Below are 7473 nucleotides of genomic sequence, written 5' to 3'. Positions count from 1 at the left end.
TAATGATTGTTGACTTTGTTGATGTTGTTGGGTTGTTGTTGCTACTATTTGAGCCGAGATGATTCTCGGGGGTGCTATATTTATAGGGGAGGTGCTGCCGAAATTTCGGTAGCCAAAAATGAAGTTAAGCGAATTTTAAGCTTTGAAATCCCTAATTGGTAACCTTGACCATTTGCAGATTCTGGACGAAACGGGACTTAGGTTTTGGGCGAGCGTAAGTCGTATAAAAAGGTATGTAAGGCTACCCATTCCTTCCTTTGGCATGTCTTAGTATGCTAGGTCGATATCGGAACCCCGGGAGCAATTCTGCTCCTCGAAATCCGAATTAGAAAATGGCTACTATTCATTCAATTCAACTGAAGCTTAAAGACCCTATTTTGGCTAGAAAGTAACCAAATGTCCGAAACTTATGCGAACGTAGTCGGATCACTCCGAAACCTTTATGTATGACCACATAGACCTCAAATGTCCGTGATTCATGTCTACCACCTCGACTTGACCCGAGGTGGGCCCGCTAAGTCCGAAATTCTTTTGTTTGCCCTGTAAGGTTCACTTTGGTATAACGACAGTAAAGGACTTTCGTTTATGAGTTTAACTATCATAAAATAATATTTTGAACGCCACGGTATCCTAAACTATAATTTGAACCACAATGATTATTTTGGAAATATTTTTGGTGAAATGAACCCCGTTTGATTAATCATCCGAATTATTTTGACTACTGGGTCAACCTATGATTTTATCAAGCTTATAAAAAAACGTATTTCGACATTCTAAATTACATTTTGAAATATAAACATAATTTTGGGAGGACTTTTGTGAAACAAACCCCGTAATGACAACTTGTTCAGACTAGTTGGACTAACGGGCCGACATATGACCATATTGGGCCCTATAGCTATTTCGATTCATAAATTGAATTAGCCGTTCATGACTCAACTCGTGCCCATTATTTTGATATCGCTCACAGGTCCCCGGGCCGGTTATTGATCGCGCGAATTATGACAAGTCGACCATATGCCCTTCGGTTGACATGAGTATCCGAGCATAGGTGTTCCGATACAATTACTCCGCTAGAGTTATTTTGATATAAGTATTCGGACATGAATATTTTGGTCGAGTAATCCGTTACGAATATTCCGATAGTACGTTCAATCACTCTCACCAGTCTTATAAATGTTTGGACACGTAAGATGACTCCAGATGTTTGGGTTGATACCTTCCATCGTGTCGTCTAAAAAGTTATGTACATGCTCTATGACTACTGTCCGATTCCTTGAACTGATTCGTCGATTGAAATCTGCTCTAAAACGTTCGTGACGATTCTGTGGTAAAAGTATCCGTAAATTTCACACATCAATTCTGATCGTTCCGGAATATGTCTATAATCCTCAAACGTCAATAAGTATTCGTATCTATCGAGTCTGAAAATATATGTATCTGATTTCTCACTACTCCGTTCGTGCAAGTCTTAGCATGTCTATTCACTGAGCCGGACCAAGCTTTGCTGTCGTGCGCTATTTCCCTAAGTTGCCTATGATGTTCTGGAATAAAACCGTGAGGGGTGGTCTGGGCTGAGCTCGATCCCCAAAGCGGACAGTATCTGCGTTGCGTGATTTGATACCAGGCAAACGCGTTGGGAGTGTACTGGGCGGAGCTCGAGCTCCCGAGAGACTGATCCGTGACCCGTGTACTGGGCAGACCTCGAGCGGGAAAAACGGGCAGTTTCTGCATGGGATGACCCCTGTACTGGGCTGAGCTCGAGGTGGCATACCCTTTGTAGACGCGCATTCTGATATGATATGATATGATATGATTTGATACGATACGATTATGTATGGTGTGACCACTGTACTGGGCTGAGCTCGAGGTGGCACACACTTTGTAAACATATATGATTCACAGGTTGCAACATCTGATTCGATACGCTACGGCGTTCTGATACTCTGTACGTCCTGTATTCCAATCGGCATACCATATCGTCTGAGTACTCGGTAAGTCCCGTATTCCTTTTAATGTATGGCGTTATCTGAGCATTCTGTATGTCCTGCCTTCCGTCTGACACATGAATTAGGTAGGCATAAGTTGCATCTGGAAACTCTGTACCCTTGGTAACCCGTCTGACAGATTATAGTGGTTTATATGATATGTGACGATCTGTATGACCTTGGCCTGAGAAGTGAGTGACTTTGACATTCTGGACTAATTACTTATTCTTGTACCGCTTGTTTCGATTATAGTTCTGATTTCTGTATTCCATGCTTTACATACTCAGTACATATTCCGTACTGACCCCCTTTCTTCGGGGGCTGCGTTTCATGCCCGCAGGTACAGACGCTTTCGGTGGTGATCCGCCAGCCTAGGGTACACAGTCTGCTATTTGGAGCGCTCCTTTGATTCGGAGCCCATACTTTTGGTACAAAACTCTTGTTGTATGTGGTTTCGTGTTTATGATTTTTGTTGGGTACGGCGGGGCCCTGTCCCGTCATATGATTCTGTTGTCTGTATTAGAGGCCTGTAGTCATGTTTATGGGTCATGGGTCGTGTTTGGTCAGTGACGTTTGTTTGATTTGTGCCAGTCTGTTCCTTCGCTACGTTAATATGGTTAACCTATGTTTTATGGCATAAATAATGGTTTACGCGATATGTTTGCAATTTAGGACGCACGAGATTCATTATTTGTAGACATAAGTAAAAATTGGTCGGTAAGTACGTATGAGTGTCCATGTCGGACACTAGTCGCGGCCTACGGGGTTGGGTCGTGACACGGGCTTATATTATTGATTATCACACCGTTCCGACATGGGCGGGCAGCTTGCATATGATGCATACATGTTACGATGATAAGTATGAGTAAGACAACATGCATTATTCCATTTATGATTATCGGTCAGATCCATATGCTTTATATTGATGCTCTCATTATATTATTGATGCCTTTATTCATTGTTCATGCATCTCATACTCAGTACAATATTTGTACTGACGTCCCTTCTTTGGACGTTGTGTTCATGCCCACAGGTAGACAGGGAGGCGAGCTTGATCCAGATACTTAGGAGCTGTCAGCGGTGGAGAGCACTCCATTGTTTAGAGGTGCTTATGATTTCTCTTTGGTATATATGTATATATATTTTGGGCACGACGGAGTCTTGTTCCGTCTATGTATTCATTATGACAGTAGAGGCTCGTAGATACGTAGTGTGGGTCAGGTGGTCTAAAAAGATGCTATTATTATGTATATATTATTTTGATGGTCGAAAGGCATATGTATATAAAGTACTTATGTTTTGATACAAATTATGTTTCCTATACTTTCATGCGTAAGACTGGTAAAAGATCATTAAATGAGTAAAATGAGTAGTAGAGTGAGCGGTGCTCGGTATCTAGCTCCGGGTACCAGTCACGGCCCCTAGTTGGGTCGTGACAGAAGTGGTATCAGAGCAGTTCGTCCTAGGAAGTGTCTACGAGCCGTGTCTAGTAGAGTCTTGTTTATGTTGTGTTGTGCGCCACATCAATAAACAAGAGGCTACAGTGCATTTAGGAAAATGACCATCTTTCTTTTTACTAGATCGTGCGATAGAGCCATGCATAGGATTTTATCCTTCCCTGAAAGTGCGTTGTGATTTCAGAATGCCGCCGAAAGGAAAAGCTACAGCTGCCCAGAAAGACAAAGATACGACGAAGAAGCGGGCAGAAAGGGAGCCTCCGGCAAATGTAGAGGAAAGTGAATCACAGAATGAGGCCTCGCCTAATGTAGGAGAGCAGGAAGGAGCCTCAGTCCCAATTCCTCCGCCAGTTGCTTCGGGTCAACAAGTGACCGAGGCCATACACCTACTGACACAATTGGTTGCCGCCCAGGCACAGCGGCCGAATGCGGGCCCGAGTGATCGTTCCGCCAGTACGAGAGCCCGTGATTTCTTGACTTTAAATCCTCCGGAATTTTTTGGGTCGGAGCCGGATGAGGACCCCCAAGGCTTTGTTGATGAGATGTTGAGGGCGCTGAAACTTATGCATGCTTTTGAGACCGAATCGGTAGAGTTGGCCTCTTATAGACTCAGCGACGTGGCGGTGCTATGGTCCAAAAATTGGATGATATCAAGAGGAGAGAATGCACCACCTCCCATTTGGCAAGAATTTCTGGATGTCTTTATTCGTCATTACTTGCCGCCTGAGGTCCGCCGAGCTAGAGCGAACAGGTTCTTGAATTTAAAGCAAGGAAGCATGAGTGCTCGAGAGTATAGTATGCAGTTCAATTCGTTGGCCAGATATGCTTCAACTATGGTGGCCGACATGGGAGATAGAGTCTACAGATTTGTGAGTGGCTTAGGACCCCACTTGTTTAGAGATTGTTTGACGGCCTCTTTGCAAGATGGGATGGATATTTCCCGGATACAGGCTCACGCTCAAAATCTTGAGGAACGACAACAACAATAAAGAAGTGAGCGTGACGGTGATAGGAAACAAGGTAAGAGGGCTAGATCGATGGGAGCGAGTAGCGAGTATAGTGGGGGACCGAGGCAGACGCACTCTAGGCACTGAGGTCAGTCAGCGACCAGTGCGCCTCCCAGGTTCTTAGACAGGAGGTCCGATCGTTCTTTTCAGTCGGGACAAGGCTAGAGTTCGAGGGCCTCCGATTTTCAGTTCAAGGGAGATTTTAGCTAGAGGAGACCCCCAGTACCGCGGTGTAGCCAGTGCGGTAAATTACATTCCAGACAGTGTCGTCAGGGTACCGATGCTTGTTATGCCTGCGGGCAAGTTGGTCACATGATGAGGGATTGCCCTTCGGTAAGAGATAGAGCAGGGACTCAGCCTACAGATTCAGCAGCGGGTTCTTCTTCAGTGCATCCGACAGCACAGACTTCTCAGACTACAGCAAGTAGAGGCAGGGGCAGAGGGGGAGCATCTACTGTAGGAGCTGTTCAGCCCCGCGTATATGCTTTGGCAGGGCGACAGGATCTTGAATCCTCCCCCGATGTTGTCACAGGTATCTTGACTATATTTTCCCGTGAGGTATATGCTTTGATTGATCCGGGTTCTACTTTCTCTTATGTTACCCCGTATGTTGCTAATTGTATCGGGGTGGAACCCGAGCCGATTAAACCTTTCGAGGTGTTCACCCCGGTTGGTGATCCCGTAATAGCGAGGCAAGTATATAAGAATTGTGTAGTCGTTATATGTGACCGACAAACAAGGGCCGATTTGATTGAACTGGAAATGATAGACTTCGACGTAATAATGGGTATGGATTGGTTAGCGTCGTGTTACGCAAATGTTGATTGCCGAACGAAAATGGTTCGATTCCAGTTTCCGGGAGAGCCCGTACTTGAATGGAAGGGTAATACAGCATCCCCTAAGGGTAGGTTTATTTCCTACCTCAAGGCGAGAAAGATGATAGCCAAGGGTTATATTTATCATCTAGTTCGGGTTCATGATACGGAGACAAGGCCACCAGTTTTCCAATCTGTCCCGGTAGTAAATGAATTTCCAGATGTATTCCCGGATGAACTTGCAGGTCTTCCTCCAGAAAGGGAAATCGACTTTGCTATCAATGTATTACCAGACACCGAGCCTATTTCTATTCCCCCTTATCGAATGGCTCCGGCAGAACTGAAAGAGCTAAAAGCACAGCTAAAAGATTTACTAGAGAAGGGGTTTATAAGACCCAGTTCATCGCCGTGGGGAGCGCCAGTCTTGTTCGTAAAGAAGAAAGACGGATCTCTACGAATGTGTATCGACTACAGGCAGCTGAATAAGGTGACAATAAAGAATAAATATCCTCTTCCCAGAATCGATGATTTTTTTGATCAGTTACAGGGCGCTACGTGATTTTCCAAGATAGATCTGAGATCGGGTTATCATCAGGTGAGAATTAGAGAAGTAGATGTTCCTAAGACTGCCTTCAGGACAAGATACGGTCACTACGAGTTCCGAGTGATGTCGTTTGGATTGACAAATGCCTCGGCGGTGTTCATGAATTTAATGAATAATGTGTTCAGGCCATTTTTGGATCTTTTCGTGATAGTATTTATCGACGATATTCTGGTATATTCTCGCACAGAGTCAGAACATGCAGACCACCTAAGAATTGTTCTTGGCGTTCTCCGAGCCCGTGAATTATATGCGAAGTTCTCAAAGTGCGAGTTTTGGCTAAATTCTGTGGCATTTCTAGGCCATGTTATTTCAGATGATGGCATCCGAGTCGACACCCAGAAAATAGAAGCTGTGAAGACTTGGCCAAGGCCTACGACGCCTACAGAAGTTCATAGTTTTCTGGGTTTGGCAGGTTATTATCGAAGATTCGTAGAGTGATTTTCATCTATTTCAGCCCCATTAACGAAACTAACCCAGAAGTCAGCGAAATTTTAGTTGAATGATGCTTGTGAGCGTAGTTTCCAAGAGCTAAAGGATAGATTGACCTCAGCTCCAGTGTTAACACTTCCAGAAGGGACGGATGGTTATGTCGTGTATTGTGACGCTTCCGGTGTGGGACTAGGATGTGTGCTGATGCAGCATGGCAAGGTTATTGTATATGCTTCGAGACAGTTGCGGAAACATGAATAGAATTATCCGACTCATGATCTCGAATTGGCTGCGGTTATTCATGCCTTAAAGATATGGAGGCATTATCTGTACGGTGTGCACGTCGATATCTATACAGATCACAAGAGTCTTCAACATATTTTTAAGCAGAAGGAGTTGAACCTACGGCAGAGGCGATGGTTGGAATTGTTAAAGGATTATGACGTGACTATTTTATACCACCCCGGGAAAGCAAATGTGGTAGCAGACACGCATAGCCGTCGATCAATGGGCAGTTTAAGTGAAGTCCCTTTAGAAAAGAAAGAAATGGTTCGTGAGCTCTATCAACTAGCAAATCTTGGGGTATGTGTAATTGATTCGGGTAAGGCAGGAATTAGTGTTAATGATCCTGCAGTCTCGCCCTTGAATGCGGAGATAAAAGAACGCCAGTACGAAGATCCATAGATGTGTCATCACAGGGATGTATCCCGTGGGAAAGAGAAGTCTCCATTTGCAGTTTCCATAGATGGGGTTCTTAGATACCGAGAAAGACTGTGTGTACCGGATGTGGTAAAATTACGCTAGCGAATTTTAGAGGAAGCGCACCATTCTCGGTATTCCATCCATCAAGGTACGACCAAAATGTATCATGACATTAAATTGCTATATTGGTGGAATGGCATGAAACGAGACATAGCAGATTTCGTGGCGCAATGTCCGAACTGCCAACAGGTGAAAGCAGAACATCAGAAGCCAGGGGGCTTATTGCAAGCAATGAAATTCCTACCTGGAAATGGGAAGAGATTAATATGGATTTTATTGTGGGATTACCTCATTCCCGAGGCAAATATGACTCTATATGGGTGATCATAGACAGGCTCACGAAAGCAGCTCATTTCCTCCCAGTCAGAACCACGTATTCGGCGGAAGATTATGCGAGGTTGTATTTGAAAT

The sequence above is a fragment of the Lycium barbarum genome, chromosome 7 (assembly GCF_019175385.1).
Source record: "Lycium barbarum isolate Lr01 chromosome 7, ASM1917538v2, whole genome shotgun sequence".
Classification (NCBI taxonomy): Eukaryota; Viridiplantae; Streptophyta; class Magnoliopsida; order Solanales; family Solanaceae; genus Lycium; species Lycium barbarum.
The sequence above is the reverse complement of the archived record's forward strand: the minus strand, read 5'-3'. Positions refer to the sequence as shown.